At 45.6% G+C, this 14,720-nt stretch overlaps 1 protein-coding gene across 1 annotated transcript in view; it reads left to right on the forward strand.

Moving 5' to 3' along the window:
* The first annotated feature begins 286 nt into the window (after nucleotides 1–286).
* The window catches only part of MYO7A (myosin VIIA), a 274,560-nt gene continuing 260,126 nt past the window's right edge, over nucleotides 287–14,720 (forward strand). The window contains exon 1 of the mRNA XM_033948255.1: nucleotides 287–688. The gene's annotated coding sequence lies outside the window, so the exon portion shown is untranslated. The remainder of the gene's footprint in view (nucleotides 689–14,720) is intronic.

Raw genomic sequence — 14,720 nt, forward strand, 5'->3', positions numbered from 1 at the left:
GATGCACTGCAGAATAAACCAATGCCTTTCCAGAGGGCAATTTCTTTAGCAGTGGCAGTAAAAGTCATATTTAACTTTGAGCAGGTGATTTTAGACAAGCTCTCTGTCTTTGAAGCCAGGAAAGAGCCAGTTTCTAAAATAAAATGCCCAAGGCACGTAAAAAGCATGAGCTGGCAGTTATCCTGCAAACAACTTTTAAAATATTTTAAGTGGGGCTTTCCTGAAGCTGAGTTGACTGTGTTTTAAGCAAAGTTTATGGGGGGGAGGGGGTCGATATTCAGGAAAGGCTCCTGGGCCATTCAAGTCTCGTGTGCCCATTAGTGCAAGCTTTGCTGGACCTTGGGCTCTGGGTAATGGCTCGGATTTTTCGTGCCACCACTCTAGCTTCTCTCCCCAGGGCTGGACTCCACCTCTGCTACTGAGGTCACCCCAGATCCAAACAGCTTTGCCCGTAATCTCCTCCCCTCAGTAAGAAGGATGGGTGAATATGAATGGAGAGGCTGTGTGTGTCATATCGGTTAGCTGAGAGGCAGGGGAATTGCTGACAAACCAGGACAGGTATCGGGGCTGGATTTTGAACAGGGTCCCGGCTTCCAGAGCGCGCTGGGCTTTACTCCCTGGGACAGGCACTCGGGCTTCTGTAAACCCTGGAGCTTCCCAGGTCAAATGCCTGAATGGACGGCTGAAGGTGAGTGAACAGAACTTGGAAACGGCTCAGCAGCAGTAGGTCTGGGTTTGCTCATTCCTTAAGGATTTGCTGAAAGCCTCTTAGGAGCTGGTCTGTTCCTGGCAATGTCCTGAATTGAAAATGCATAATGTGATTTGCTTGCTTTCCTTAAGACAAGCAACTTTTTGAATTTAACCAGCTCTTTTTTTAATTGGGGGGGTTGGGGGGGAATTATCCCATGTCTCTCTTAAGAAATTTAGAGCACGAGTTACCTTTCCAAAGCTATGTGAAACTTGATGGATTAAGTTGTTCTGGAGTTGATTAAGCTAAGCTCTTAATTGGAAGGAGGATCTGTATAGAGTGGTATAATTCAGTGCCTTTTCCATGTTCTTTATGGTATTGTGTCGAACTGTCACTGAGGTAATACATTTCCTTGTATCAGACACACTGATGCTGTGAATTCATCACCCTCTGGCTTATTTGTTCCTCTGGTGGGGCCTGGATTGTTTTCCAAAGGGGCAAATCACATTCGAGTTAATGGCAGGATCTGTAAATCAACAGAAGCCAAAAGGTCAGGTGTGTTTCACATACCGTCGCACCAGATTTCTGTCAAGAACAGGCACTGAATGGACTAGGTCCTATCTTTGTTATTTAGAAAAGGGGGGGGGGGGGGAAGGAATATGTTGCTATTTGGGGTAGGGTTACCGTATGGCTCCAGAAAAGGGAAGACGGATTGAGGCACCCGGGTTTTACTTCCATTGAAAGCAGTGGAGGTAAGCAGGACAGACTGAGACATCCGAGTTTTACCTTCACTGAGAGCAAGAGAGAAGTAAAACCCAGATGTCTCAATCCGGCCTCCTTTTTTTCTGGAGCCATATAGTAACCCTAATTTGGGGGAACTTCATGAACAAACTCCAGGTAGCTCAGGGGTCTCAAAGTCCCTCCTTGAGGGCCGCAATCCAGTCGGGTTTTCAGGATTTCCCCAATGAATCTGCATGAGATCTGTGTGCATGCACTGCTTTCAATGCATATTCATTGGGGAAATCCTGAAAACCCGACTGGATTGCGGCCCTCGAGGAGGGACTTTTGAGATCCCTGAGGTAGCTTGTTGGTTCTGGCTTGGTTGATAAAGCTAAGGCAGGGTTTACCATATGGCTCCAGACAAAGGACGGACTGGGGCATCCGGGTTTTACTTCCCTCGAAAGCAAAGGAACTAAAACCCGGCTGTCCCAATCGCTCCTCCTTTAGCTGGAGCCATATGATATCCCTGAGCTAAGGTCTTGGTAATCACATAAACATGTAGGTTTAGAATCGGGGATCTCAAAGTCCCTCCTTGAGGGCCGCAATCCAGTCAGGTTTTCAGGATTTCCCCAATGAATATGCATTGAAAGCAGTGCATGCACATAGATCTCATGCATATTCATTGGGGAAATCCTGAAAACCTGACTGGATTGCGGCCCTCAAGGAGGGGCTTTGAGACCCCTGGTTTAGATCATTCAAATGCTGATATTTCTTTTCTTGCTCTCCTAGCAATGATTAAACCTCAGCTCCCGTAGTAATTCATACACCTGACGGAGCTGCTCCAGATTATCCCAGAGCCATATCGCTGAAGTTCACTCCATTGGATGAATTAAGCATTTGTACTCCACCTGCCACCCAGTCGCTCAGGCCAAGAGTCTCAGAAAACCGCGTTAAAAAGCGACGGTCCGCTAACGCAGCCGTTTTGATAGCGAATTTTAAAAAGCGAGACACAGTCCCAAAATCGCACATGCAAATGATGTCGGCGGACAGCAGGGACGACTCGCTAAATTTGCACGCGTCGAGTCGCTGGTGCTAGTGACCGGCACATGCGCAGAAGATACGAGGAAAGAGGCGTGAATGTGTGCATGTCCCTGGAAAGCAACGCAATCAGCACGTATGTTTTATGAGCACAGAATATGCATCAGTGACGCCATATAAGCCGTAAGCGGTGTGTCAATCAAAGGCACCCAAGAGCTATTGGACGAACGGGAGGGGAGGGGAGAAGCAACGACTTTTTATCAATCGCGCATGAAACATACTTTTCTCTCCAAAAACAACTACCATACTTCAGGTAAATCTTGTAATTTATTTTTAATGTAAAATTTATTCAAGACCCAAAGCCAGAAACACAGAAGTCAAGGGTATCATGCACGCGCTCAAGAAGAAATGATGGCTGTTAACAAGCCCACATGTAACATGGCTGTCTCTCTCAAAAACTCAAAAGAAGCCAGATTTTACTACCCTCCACTTAAAATATATAGATGCACTTTTTTTTTTTCATTAGCCACTGTCGCCAAAAGTCAACGCCACTCTTCAAAAATGCCTCAGCAATTTTTAAGAATCCACCGTAGGGCTCATTTCAATGTTAAAGAGCCCATTTGCAAGCCATTGTCGGAGACTGCTATAACCCTCACTAAAGACAGATAATCCGTTTTGATAATCCGCCACTAAAATCGCCAAAAGCTGACGCCGCTCTTAAAAAAATGCCTCAGCAGTTTTTAAAAAATCCACCGTAGGGCTTATTTCAATGTTAAAGAGCCCATTTGCATGCCATTGTCAGAGACTGCTAGAAACCTCGCTAAAGACAGCGATAATCCATTTTGATAATCCGCCGCTAAAATACGTGCAGGCTAAACCACCGGAAAACAGTTTAGCCTCAGCCTCAGAATCTTGGCCTCAGTCCTCCTCAGATCTTTGCACTTTCTTCCTGAGATATATCACAGAATAGATATAGTCACCAGTCACATCAAGAGAGGTTTGATTCCTGGGCTGGCCAGGATTGGAGATGCTAGAGTAGGGGGTCCTCAGGTCCAGTCCTTGAGGTCCACAAGCCAGCCTGGTTTCTGGGTTTTCTTAATGAATATGTATGAGATCTATTTGCATTTATTGTGGAAATCCTGAAAACCAGGCTGGGTTTTAGACCTCAAGGACTGGATTTGAGGACCCCTGCTATAACGAATACGTTCACAGCTTCTGATGCGTGGGATAGGAGGAAGCCTCGGTGATCATGCAAGGGTGAAACTTGTGGGAAAAGTTAGGGTCCACCTTATCCCAAGTTCCAGTGGTTTGTGGCCCCCCAACCGAGAGCTATCACTATAGTAGCTGAACTGAATGAGTTTTGAAGGAGAGGGTGCAATATTGGGAGTGACTTTGGATAAACATCTTACATTGGAACAACATACTGATTTATTATTTAAGAAATGTATCTCGGTGCTTTGGGAGCTTCACACCATCAAGAAATATTTCGATGAAGCCTCTCTTCGTTTGTTGTTACAGTCCTCTATCTTAAGCATTCTTGATTACTGTAATATTATATACAGTACTCCCCCGATGTTCGCGGGGGTTCCATTCCAGGAACCCCCGCGAATCTTGAAAAACCGCGAATACGGTTTTTCATGGTGGAGACTGGAGAGGGCAGCGGGGGAGGCAGGAGAGAGCAGCCAGAGCGCCGGCAAGTGCAGGAAATCACTCGCTGTATGCTCCAACTGCCTCTTCCTGCACTAAGTCGGGCCTTACCAATCAGGAGCTACGTGTCAAAGCCCCGCCCCGGACATCCTGTATTCGTGCATGAGATTTTTGTTATCGACATGCATCACTTTACACTTATCCATGTTGAACCTCATCTGCCATGTCGATGCCCATTCTTTGAGCCTGATTATATCACGTTGCAGATCTTCGCAATCCCCCTGCGTCTTCACTACTCTGAATAACTTTGTATCGTCCACAAACCTCACTCGTTGTACCTATGTCCAGATCATTTATAAAGATATTGAAGAGCACGGGTCCAAGCACCGAGCCCTGCGGCACCCCACTGGTGACGCTCTTCCAGTCCGAATATTGTCCATTTACCCCACTCTCTGTTTCCTATGCTCCAGCCAGTTTTTAATCCACGTGAGTATTTCACCCTCGATTACATGGCTCGCAATTTTCCGAAGTAGTCATTCATGCGGAACCTTGTCGAACACCTTCTGAAAATCCAGATATACAATGTCGACCGGATCGCCCTTGTCTATCTGTCTGTTTACTCCCTCAAAGAAGTGCAGCAAGTTCGTCAAACAGGATCTGCCTTTGCTGAAACCGTGCTGACTGGTCCTCATCAGCCCGTGTCCGTCAAGGTGATCAATGATGCTGTCCTTTATCAGTGACTCTACCATCTTTCCCGGTACCGAGGTCAGACTCACAGGTCTGTAGCTTCCCGGATCTCCCCTCGAACCATTCTTGAAGATCGGCGTAACATTCGCCACCTTCCAGTCTTCCGGAATCTTTCCCGATTTGATCGACTCTTTCCCGATGTTCTGAATCTGTGGAAACCAACGATGCAAATAGCCCACGATATAGAGTTCTACAGTGTTTGTTGCTTGATTTCATGAAAGTATACCTTAAATATAGCAACCTAGTGGATGACAGCTGACTAGGGGCCCCAAGCCTTCCTGAAATTGAATGAGATGCAAGCTTTGAGGGGCCCCCATCAGGACTATCACTGACCTTGATGGCAGCCAAAGACCATATGGTTCCTCTAGTCCAGTGATTCCCAACCCTGTCCTGGAGGAACACCAGGCCAATCGGGTTTTCAGTCTAGCCCTAATGAATATGCATGAGAGAGATTTGCATATGATGGAAGTGATAGGCATGCAAATTTGCTTCATGCATATTCATTAGGGCTAGCCTGAAAACCCAATTGGCCTGGTGTTCCTCCAGGACAGGGTTGGGAACCACTGCTCTAGTCTACCCATAGGATTATCAGGGCAGTAACTTCCTGCTTGGTGCAGGTTATCCATGTCTTTATTTTTAATTTTTTTGGGGGGAAGGGACTTCTGCTACACAGTGCAGGTAATTTGCCCCATAGTTTTTTGTGTTAACAATAGTCGTTCCGTAGCCGTTTTGAGAGGCTCCATTCTCGCTTGCCATCTTCTTGCCCTTTAGGGATCCACTGTGGCCTTCCAAAGTACATCCTAATCTCACTGTAGCCACAAATAGGTGTCACCTGCAGGCATAAGGGCTATTGGGGTGTACAGTTGGGTACAGTGGGTTTTGGAGGGCTCACCACACAATATAAAGTAGCTATGGTGAAATGTGTACCTGGGATTTATTATGTGAAGTTCACTGCAGTGCCCTCTAGGGGGCCCCACTGCTCTTCTGGGATGTCTGTATGGCCAATCTACTAAGAATCTTGGCCCCGCCTACATCCCAATGGCTTGTTCTGTGCGTTTCTCTTTTGGATGGGGGTGGGGTTTTTTTTTTTTTTTTTAAATGATTCAAAAAGATAGGGACCTAGGCCACATTTTATAAATGGCACCACAAGTGATAGGCGCCCTACCACAAAGGGATTGAGGGGTACAGATAGGAGTAGAGGTAGGTTACAGGGATAGGAGCAAGAGGTAGTTATAGAAATAGTCAGGGACTACTGCTCAGGCAATAGGCCTGATGAGCCGCCGCGGAAGCGGACCGCTGGGCGAGATGGACCTCTGGTCTGCCTCAGCGGAGGCAACCTCTTTTGTTTTTAACTGGCGCACTAACTGATCGCGTCATTTAAAACTGATTAAAAATACATTAAAAAAGTAAGCGCCGGGAGGCATCTGTCGTGTAGGCGCTGTAATTGCGTGTACAGTAGGACACTTAACAGCGCCTTACACCTAAGTGGGCGTGGTGAGGGGGCAGAACAGGACTTAGGCGCACCGTTGGGCGTGACACAGAAAAGAACTTGGGTGTCTGCAATGTAGGCCACGCCTCTCTCCTTGCCATGCGCGCCCCTTGCCTTCTCTGCACCTTTTTCGCGCTCTCTCTGACAAGTTTCACGTTGATTCTGACTTGATATACCGCTTTTGCACGCCAAAGCAGTTTCCAACTTTACAGTATTAAAAATTAATTAAAAACCTGGGGGGGGGGATAGACAAACGAACCAATAATGACAATTACGACAAAAAGAAGGGTTGAAAGAAAAGGGAAAAGGGTGAAGGTACAATATTAAAAAGGAAAGGGTGCAGGAAAAAAACAATGCGGGAGAGGGAATGAGGGAATAGAAACATAGAAACATAGAAAGATGACGGCAGATAAGGGCTACAGCCCATCAAGTCTGCCCACACCATTGACCCACCCTTTTAAGTCTACTGGCCCCCTTAAGTCAGATCATACTGCCACTCTACTGACCCGCTCTATTAAGTCTATACCCTAGTGACCCTATTCATTGGTATGACTCCCGCAGTGATCCCACATAGGTATCCCATTTATTCTTGAAGTCTGGGATGCTGCGGGCCTCGATCACCTGTACTGGAAGCTTGTTCCAATGCTCTATCACTCTTTCCGTGAAGAAGTACTTCCTGACGTCTCCACGAAACTTCCCTCCCCTGAGTTTGAGCGGATGTCCTCTTGTGTTCGAGGGTCCTTTGAGAAGAAAGATATCATCTTCCACCTCGACCCGTCCCGTGATGTACTTAAATGTCTCAATCATGTCTCCCCTCTCCCTACACTCCTCGAGAGTGTAGAGCTGAAATTTGTTCAGTCTTTCTTCGTCTTTAGGACGTCTTCACATTTCTCTCTCTCTCCCCCCCCCCTCACCCCATAAATCTCATAAGCATCTTTGAAAAGAAAAGTTTTCAGATTGATTTTAAAATTGTTTAAATTAGTTTCTTGCCGTAGTGTTAGGGCAGGGGTAGGGAACTCCGGTCCTCGAGAGTCGTATTCCAGTCGGGTTTTCAGGATTTCCCCAATGAATATGCATGAGATCTATTTGCATGCACTGCTTTCATTGTATGCTAATAGATCTCATACATATTCATTGGGGAAATCCTGAAAACCCGACTGGATTGCGGCCCTCGAGGACCGACATTGGACACCCCTGTACTAAGCAAACGGTTTTTCGCATCTGATTGAAGGAATACTCAGGGGAGATTGTTTAGAAGATCTCAGTGACCCTGAGGATTCGTAAGGGATTAAAAGCCTGTCAGTGAACATAGGGAGTAATTGAGTTGAACTTTGAACGCTAGTAAGAGAGTTTTGACTTAAATTCTGTGAGTGATGGGTAACCAATGGGCCCTTTTAAGAAGAGGTGAAACATGGGACCTGCACCTAGGAAGTGACGTCAACAGGAAGACCGACAATGGAGAAGTTTAAAAGATATGGGGTAAGGGAAGGGGGTGTGCGTGTGGCAGGGAGGGGGTGGCAAAGAGGGTGGGGGATAGGCCCTGGGAGCCATTCACCCTTTCTACGCCACTGAGGCCAGTAAAGTCTTGGCCTTTGTTGCAGACGTCTATGTTTTCTGGTTGCTACGATTAGCTGCGTTTATTTAAATGGCGCCTAAGCGCGATTGACGGCCTTTTTTATAAGTGGCTGCCAATTTATGCACCGTTTATATAATCTAGCCCACTGAGCACAAACATCTATATTCAAAACAAAAACAAGATGGACGTCTCGCAGTGTTGAAAATGGGCATGTTTGATACTGGAGTTTTGCGCATGTTCTGCAAAACGTCTAAACTTGGACTTAGATGTCGTATTAAAATGACCCTCTATATTTCTTTTGCTCCCTGTGATGATTTAAAAATTTCAAAAAAAGCAAAGAATAAAGGTTTGGACAAGTTCCTGGAGGAAAAGTCCATAGTCTGTTATGGGGGAAGCCACTGCTTGCCCTGGATCAGTAGTATGGAATGTTGCTACTCTGAGGATTCCACATGGAATGTTGCAACTCTTTGGGATTCCGGAACCCTGCTACTCTTTAGGATTCCAGAATCATGCTACTCCTCTACGACATTTATATCCTTTTGCTCGGCAGCAACTCCTAATGAACATAGCATCATGTAGCAATACTTTGGGGTAGTCTTCCCAAAATGCATCACTTTGCACTTCACCTCATAACATTTCATCTGCCATTTGGGGGAAGAGTTTGGCACAGTGGTTAAAGCTACAGCCTCGGCACCCTGAGTGTGTGGTTTCAAACCCACGCCGCATCTGGTGACCCTGGGCAAATCAATCCCCCCATTGCCTCGGGTACATTAGATAGATTGTGAGCCCACCAGGATAGACAGGAAAAAATGCTTGAGTCCTGAATAAATCTGAGCTCCCCTGGGAGAACAGTATAGAAAGTTGAAAATTTCATCTGCCATTTTGATGCTCAGTCTTCTGGGTTCCCAAGGTCCTCCTGCAATTTCATGCAGTCTGCAAGTGGATTTAACAACTTTGGATAGTTTTGTGTCAGCTGCTAATTTCGTCACTTCCCTCGTTCCCATTTCCAGATCATTTATAAAATATCTGAAAAATGGGAAGGGGGGGAGGGGGGATAGACCTGATATAAGGTGAAGTTGGGATGTGTTTTGGTACTCCCTTTCTTTTGTTGTACACCTTGCATTCTTGTGTGTTTAACTTTTTCAAAATGAAATAAAATATATTTGAAAAAAAAAAAAAATATATATATATATCTGAAAAAGCACCAATCCTTGTACAGCAGGGCTGCCCAAGTCCGGTCCTCGAGATCGACTGGCAGGCCAGGTTTTCTGGATATCCGCAATGAATATGCATGAGAGAGATTTGCCTGCACTGCCTTCTTGGTATGCAAATCTCTCTCACGCATGTTCATTGTGGATATTCCTGAAAACCTGGACTTGGGCAGCCCTGCTGTACAGATCCTTTTGGCGTTCCACTATTTACCTTCTTTCATAGAAAGAAGTGACCATTTAACTGTACTCCCTGTTTTTGAGGTGCTGAGACTGGAGTCGGTGCAAAAAATGGCCACCCGGATGGTCTCGGGACTCAAGGATCTACCATACGAAGAACGGCTTGACAAATTACAGCTATACTCGCTTGAGGAGCGCAGAGAGAGGGGGGACATGATCGAGACGTTCAAGTATCTTACGGGCCGCATCGAGGCGGAGGAAGATATCTTCTTTTTCAAGGGTCCCACGACAACAAGAGGGCATCCGTTGAAAATCAGGGGCGGGAAACTACGAGGTGACACCAGGAAATTCTTTTTCACTGAAAGAGTGGTTGATCGCTGGAATAGTCTTCCACTACAGGTGATTGAGGCCAGCAGCGTGCCTGATTTTAAGGCCAAATGGGATCGGCACATGGGATCTCTTCACAGGGCAAAGGTAGGGGAGGGACATTAAGGTGGGCAGACTAGATGGGCCGTGGCCCTTATCTGCCGTCTATTTCTATGTTTCTATGTTTGTTTCTATTTGGCATGTGGGATCTCTTCATGGAGGTAGTTAGGGGGGGTGGGCCATTAGGGTGGGCAGACTGGATGGGCCGTGGCCCTTTTCTGCCATCATGTTCTTTGTTTCTATTTGGCATGTGGGATCTCTTCATGGAGGTAGTTAGGGGGGTGGGCCATTAGGGTGGGCAGACTGGATGGGCCGTGGCCCTTATCTGCCGTCTATTTCTATGTTTCTATGTTTCTATGTTTATGTTTCTATTTGGCATGTGGGATCTCTTCATGGAGGTAGTTAGGGGGGGTGGGCCATTAGGGTGGGCAGACTGGATGGGCAGTGGCCCTTATCTGCCGTCTATTTCTATGTTTCTATGTTTTTAACCACGTCCGAATCCACAACAGAACACTGCTTCCTATTTATTTAATTATTTATATTCTGCATATCCTACAATGCTATACGGATTACAAATTATTCAGGTACTTAAGCATGTTTCCCTATCTGTCCCAGTGGGCTCACACTCTATCTAATGTATCTGGGGCATTGGGGGATTAAGTGACTTGACAAGGGTCACAAGGAGCAGGGCGGGATTTGAAGCCACAACCCCAGGTTGCTGGGGCTGTAGCTCTAACCACTGCAAAGAAAAACAAAGGGGGAAACCTGGGGTGCTCAATCTTTTTATTCACTCAAGACCCATCACGTACGTGTTTCGGCCGTGAGGCCTGCCTCAGGGGTCTTTTCCTCAATGTAGACTACTTTCTGTGATTGTCCTCTTATGCAAACAATATCTGATTCAACGATAAGTGACTCAATAAGATGGCTTTTCAAAAACCAAGCTGCTGTATGCAGGAGCAGTATCTTGATCCTCCACATCTCTACTGCAAGCTTCTCTTCATATTCTCTTTTAGTCTTTTTTTTTTTTGCCGATGCCTTGCATCTAACTTGCCAATGCTTCTGCTGCTTCCTGCTCTTTTTTCCATTTAGATCCCTTAACAAAATGTTCTTTTGGCTCTAATAGATCTTTTAACTACGCTGGCTATAGTTTTTCCTTCCTTGTACCTTTTTCTTGATATGTGGAGTACATCTGGTCTGGGCTTCTAAGATGGAATTTTCAAGCAACATCCATTCCCGATTTAATCTTTTAACCTTTGCAACCTTAATCTTTTAACCTTTGCATGTATTGTTCATGTAAAATACAATATACTGTACATGCATTCCTGGAAAATCCAACCAGAGCATACCTTCTTTAGATCACTGCAAGGATGGGAGTGATTGGCCTGCCTACTACCTCCATTCTATGCAAATTTTTCTGGTGCACGATCATTAAGCATATCTTAATAACCAAACCCACTGGCAACCCATGAGAACTGGGACTGCAGATCAAGTGTGCAATTGATCAAGTGTGCAAATGATCGTGTGCAAGTGTGCAAATGATCAAGTGTGCATGTGATTCACATACAAGATGGGTAGGTTCCAAGGAGCCCTTTTTTTGTTGTCCAAGTGGCAATGGAAAATTGCTCTTTATATTCACAGCTTAGGAAGAACCCCTGAATATTTGTAGAATGAAGATTAAATGTGCAACTCATGATGCAGTTAGTTGGAAGTTCTAGACAAGATGGTGCACACTTCAGAAACAAAATAAATATTTATTTATTTAATTTTCTATACCGTTCTCCCAGGGGAGCTCAGAGCAGTTTACATTAATTTATTCAGGTACTCAAGCACTTGTCTCTCCTGGCAGGCTCACAATCTATCTAATGTACCTAGGGTAATGAGAGGGTTAAGTGACTTGCCCAGGGTGTTGAGGCTGTAGCTTTAACCACTGCACCACTCGAAATCAAAATATGGTAAAAGTGAGTCAAATATATGACAATGAAGCCATTGTGACATCACTGATGAGGTTGGCTCTTAGGCATTGGTGGAATGAGGCATTATGATGTCACAGTACCAGCTCTGGTCTTGTTATCAGAGACTGAAACATTTCACACTATTTATTTATTACATTTTCAATACTCTTCTCCCAGGGGAGCTCAGAATGGTTTACATGAGTTTATTCAGGTCCTCAAGCATTTTTCCCTCTAACAATCTATCTAATGTACCTGGGGCAATGGGGGGATTAAGTGACTTGCCCAGGGTCACAAGGAGCAGCGTGAGTTTGAACTCACAACCACTAGGTAGCTTTAACCACTGCACCACTCTAGAAATCAAAATGTAGTAAAAGTGAGCCAAGTATGGAACATTCAAGCCATTGTGACATCACTGATGAGGTTGGCTCTTATTGGTGGAATGAGGCATTATGATGTCACAATACCTGCTCTGGTTATCAGAGGCTGAAACTTTTCACACTATTTATTCAATTTTCTATATGGTTCTCTCAGGAGAGCTCAGAATGGTTTACATGAATTTATTCAGGTACTCAAGCATTTTTCCCTCTAACAATCTATCTAATGTACCTGGGGCAATGGGGGGATTAAGTGATTTGCCCAGGGTCACAAGGAGCAGCGTGGGTTTGAACCCACAACCTCAGGGTGCAGAGGCTGTAGCTTTAACCACTGCGCCACACTCTCCCCCCACTGCCATGGGTCATTTCAGCCTATAGATGAAACCGTCACTAGTGCTGAAATTACACCTGGGGGCACTTTGTTAACTGATCGTCCTTTGTTCCCTCTTGTGACACAATAACTGTGAGATGCACGGGCACAAAAGAAAGTGGCTCATCTTTTGATGTGCTGCATAATTCAGCACCAGAAAACCTGTATCGCGTACCCTATTTATTCCTCATTGTTTGCTGGTTATGCAAAAGCATAGGGAGAGAGGAAAGATCGGGCTCAATGTTACAGCCCATTGTGCTTCCCTGGTTGCTAATAATATTGAGTGCCCACTTCTCTCGTCGACATGCAGTTGATTTAAAGGCGGATGCTGGTTTGCTTAGAGAGTCTCGGCTGGATACGCCTGCAAGGGTTACGGTCTTAAGATCTCTGATCTCTTCCATTTACTCTGAGAAAGCGGTGGATACAGGGAATTAGCAAGCTATCTGGTCTCAGAGTTCATATACTGCAAAATCTTTCATTCTCGGACAAGTACTCCTATCTACTCTAAGAAGGCGGATAATAGGAACATAAGAATTGCCTTATGGGTCAGACCAATGGTCCATCAGGCCCAGTAGCCCATTCTCACGGTGGCCAATCCAGGTCACTAATACCTGGCCAAAACCCAAAGAGTAGCAACATTCCAGCATCTCAAAGAATAGCAAGATTTCGGAACCCCAATGAGAGCAACATTCCAGCATCTCAAAGAATAGCAAGATTTCGGAACCCCAATGAGAGCAACATTCCAGCATCTCAAAGAATAGCAAGATTTCGGAATCCCAATGAGAGCAACATTCCAGTATCTCAAAGAATAGCAAGATTTCGGAACCCCAATGAGAGCAACATTCCAGAGCTGAGATTGTGATGTCATAATGCCTCAGAGCCAATCTCATCAGTGATGTCACAATGGCTTAATTGTCCTATACTTGGCACACGTTAGCACATAAGAATCGCCTTACTGGGTCAGACCAATGGTCCATCAGACCCAGTAGCCGTTCTCACGGTGGCCAATCCAGGTCACTAATACCTGGCCAAAACCAAAAGAGTAGCAACATTCCAGCATCTCAAAGAATAGCAAGATTTCGGAACCCCAATGAGAGCAACATTCCAGCATCTCAAAGAATAGCAAGATTCTGGAACCCCAATGAGAGCAACATTCCAGAGCTGAGATTGTGATGTCATAATGCCTCAGAGCCAATCTCAGCAGTGATGTCACAATGGCTTAATTGTCCTTTACTTGGCACACGTTAGCACATAAGAATCGCCTTACTGGGTCAGACCAATGGTACATCAGACCCAGTAGCCCGTTCTCACGGTGGCCAATCCAGGTCACTAGTACCTGGCCAAAACCCAAAGAGTAGCAACATTCCAACATCTCAAACACGAGCAAGATTCCGGAACCCCAATGAGAGCAACAATCCAGAGCTGAGATTGTGATATCATAATGCCTCATTCCACGTGCCTCAGAGCCAACCTCAGCAGTGATGTCACAATGGCTTAATTGTCCTATACTTGGCACACGTTAGCACATAAGAATTGCCTTACTGGGTCAGACCAATGGTACATCAGACCCAGTAGCCCGTTCTCACGGTGGCCAATCCAGGTCACTAGTACCTGGCCAAAACCCAAAGAGTAGCAACATTCCAACATCTCAAACACGAGCAAGATTCCGGAACCCCAATGAGAGCAACATTCCAGAGCTGAGATTGTGATGTCATAATGCCTCATTCCACGTGCCTCAGAGCCAACCTCAGCAGTGATGTCACAATGGCTTAATTGTCCTATACTTGGCACATGTTAGCACATAAGAATCGCCTTACTGGGTCAGACCAATGGTACATCAGACCCAGTAGCCCGTTCTCACGGTGGCCAATCCAGGTCACTAGTACCTGGCCAAAACCCAAAGAGTAGCAACATTCCAACATCTCAAACACGAGCAAGATTCCGGAACCCCAATGAGAGCAACATTCCAGAGCTGAGATTGTGATGTCATAATGCCTCATTCCACGTGCCTCAGAGCCAACCTCAGCAGTGATGTCACAATGGCTTAATTGTCCTATACTTGGCACACGTTAGCACATAAGAATCGCCTTACTGGGTCAGACCAATGGTACATCAGACCCAGTAGCCCGTTCTCACGGTGGCCAATCCAGGTCACTAGTACCTGGCCAAAACCCAAAGAGTAGCAACATTCCAACATCTCAAACACGAGCAAGATTCCGGAAACCCAATGAGAGCAACATTCCAGAGCTGAGATTGTGATGTCATAATGCCTCATTCCACGTGCCTCAGAGCCAACCTCAGCAGT

The sequence above is a fragment of the Geotrypetes seraphini genome, chromosome 6 (genome assembly GCF_902459505.1).
Source record: "Geotrypetes seraphini chromosome 6, aGeoSer1.1, whole genome shotgun sequence".
NCBI lineage: Eukaryota > Metazoa > Chordata > Amphibia > Gymnophiona > Dermophiidae > Geotrypetes > Geotrypetes seraphini.